Source organism: Protopterus annectens, chromosome 3.part0 (assembly GCF_019279795.1).
Source record: "Protopterus annectens isolate FY-2018-M chromosome 3.part0, PAN1.0, whole genome shotgun sequence".
In the NCBI taxonomy this organism is placed as follows: domain Eukaryota; kingdom Metazoa; phylum Chordata; order Ceratodontiformes; family Protopteridae; genus Protopterus; species Protopterus annectens.
The window spans coordinates 898,032,627-898,035,300 of record NC_056731.1 but is presented as its reverse complement, the minus strand read 5'-3'; the positions used below and the strand labels follow the sequence as shown (position 1 = coordinate 898,035,300).

Here is a 2,674-nt window from a genome sequence, read left to right as displayed (position 1 = left end):
TCTGGATATTGGATAAGGCTTTTGCCACCTCCATAGAGCCTTTTGTAGGAAAGGTTAGGCCTTCTGCTCTTGCTCTGCTGTTTTATGCTGAGAGACTACAAAAGATAAGCTGCTAATTTTCAGCTGTTTCTGCACTTCTGATAAAACAATATTTGTGGCATATCTGTTTAGACTGTGCAACTGTTTTTTAGGCCTAGTGAATTCAGTCCTTGCCTGTGTTCTGATCTTGTATCCCACCCGCCCGCCTGCCTGACTGTCTGTCCGCCTGCCCACCCAATTGTTGTTGGCAGAAGCATTTGTTTTGCGCATCTGAAAGGAGTGGACGCTGTTCAAAACAACAATTGTAAAAAGATGCCAACCGAGCCAGGCAGGAGTCGAACCTACAGTCTTCTGATCCGTAGTCAGACGCGTTATCCATTGCGCCACTGGCCCCGGTGCTGTGGCTGTGCTCCTTGATGAGTAGATGTACTCGCTAAAGAAACAATGTTTCTGGTGTGCTCCACCGTGTCTTGCCTTTTTGTGATAAAACAGGACTAACAGTCCGGGAGAGGTACCAAAACAGATGCAACACCCAGGCAGCATTAGCAATACCCGTGCTTTGTATCTTGCCTTGTGTCTGGCAAATGGGGATGGACTGTGTCATCTGCAATACATGAGGGTGGATCCCCTGTGTTTCTCCTATACAGCCGTGACATTATGCAGTAATATTTCACACCTTAAGTGAAGTGCAGACCGGGTTTTCCCATTGTGTGCTTTCTCTTTGGATGGGAGAGTATTGCTGACACCAGTGTCGGTTAGGTAGAGTGTCTTCTTCAGCATTCCTTTATCACTGTACGGTAGTGTGGCTGAATTCCAGCAGTCTGTGGAGCTGTGAAGGCTGGTACAGCATACGCAGACATTTTTGGAAAGGTGTACACAGGCCATTCCTTCAAGAGCATTACGTTGGGTGATGCTAGGGGCACTGGTGTTCAGCCTTCTGCCCTGTGTTGTCACGACGGGGGAGAGGGGAGCAAAATGGAGGGGGAATGCATGGTCATAAACCTGAAGAGCATGGGTCAGAAAGAGTGTCGTCAGTCAGGAGTGCATGCCACAGATGAACATCCTACAGTGAGTTAGGCCTTCTGCTCTTGCTCTGCTGTTTTATGCTGAGAGACTACAAAAGATAAGCTGCTAATTTTCAGCTGTTTCTGCACTTCTGATAAAACAATATTTGTGGCATATCTGTTTAGACTGTGCAACTGTTTTTTAGGCCTAGTGAATTCAGTCCTTGCCTGTGTTCTGATCTTGTATCCCACCCGCCCGCCTGCCTGCCTGACTGTCTGTCCGCCTGCCCACCCAATTGTTGTTGGCAGAAGCATTTGTTTTGCGCATCTGAAAGGAGTGGACGCTGTTCAAAACAACAATTGTAAAAAGATGCCAACCGAGCCAGGCAGGAGTCGAACCTACAGTCTTCTGATCCGTAGTCAGACGCGTTATCCATTGCGCCACTGGCCCCGGTGCTGTGGCTGTGCTCCTTGATGAGTAGATGTACTCGCTAAAGAAACAATGTTTCTGGTGTGCTCCACCGTGTCTTGCCTTTTTGTGATAAAACAGGACTAACAGTCCGGGAGAGGTACCAAAACAGATGCAACACCCAGGCAGCATTAGCAATACCCGTGCTTTGTATCTTGCCTTGTGTCTGGCAAATGGGGATGGACTGTGTCATCTGCAATACATGAGGGTGGATCCCCTGTGTTTCTCCTATACAGCCGTGACATTATGCAGTAATATTTCACACCTTAAGTGAAGTGCAGACCGGGTTTTCCCATTGTGTGCTTTCTCTTTGGATGGGAGAGTATTGCTGACACCAGTGTCGGTTAGGTAGAGTGTCTTCTTCAGCATTCCTTTATCACTGTACGGTAGTGTGGCTGAATTCCAGCAGTCTGTGGAGCTGTGAAGGCTGGTACAGCATACGCAGACATTTTTGGAAAGGTGTACACAGGCCATTCCTTCAAGAGCATTACGTTGGGTGATGCTAGGGGCACTGGTGTTCAGCCTTCTGCCCTGTGTTGTCACGACGGGGGAGAGGGGAGCAAAATGGAGGGGGAATGCATGGTCATAAACCTGAAGAGCATGGGTCAGAAAGAGTGTCGTCAGTCAGGAGTGCATGCCACAGATGAACATCCTACAGTGAGTTAGGCCTTCTGCTCTTGCTCTGCTGTTTTATGCTGAGAGACTACAAAAGATAAGCTGCTAATTTTCAGCTGTTTCTGCACTTCTGATAAAACAATATTTGTGGCATATCTGTTTAGACTGTGCAACTGTTTTTTAGGCCTAGTGAATTCAGTCCTTGCCTGTGTTCTGATCTTGTATCCCACCCGCCCGCCTGCCTGACTGTCTGTCCGCCTGCCCACCCAATTGTTGTTGGCAGAAGCATTTGTTTTGCGCATCTGAAAGGAGTGGACGCTGTTCAAAACAACAATTGTAAAAAGATGCCAACCGAGCCAGGCAGGAGTCGAACCTACAGTCTTCTGATCAACGTTATTGGGCCCTCGTCTTGCTGTGTCTGACGGTACTACCGCCAGCCATGTTCTGTGTCTCCACCTGTTTGCCGGCATTTTGTGAACAGACGGAGAGGTACCAAAACAGATGTACAAAGGCACACCAGGCAGATAGTCGGACCTTCCCGGGTTTT

At 48.2% G+C, this 2,674-nt stretch overlaps 2 non-coding genes across 2 annotated transcripts; both read right to left on the bottom strand.

Annotated features, from left to right (window-relative positions):
- Nucleotides 1-359: 359 nt before the first annotated feature.
- TRNAR-ACG lies at nucleotides 360-432 on the bottom strand. The gene has a single exon. It is a non-coding gene; the product is annotated as a tRNA-Arg (tRNA).
- Nucleotides 433-1,421: 989 nt separating this feature from the next.
- Nucleotides 1,422-1,494, bottom strand: TRNAR-ACG. Its single transcript has one exon. It is a non-coding gene; the product is annotated as a tRNA-Arg (tRNA).
- Between the last annotated feature and the right edge of the window lie 1,180 nt (nucleotides 1,495-2,674).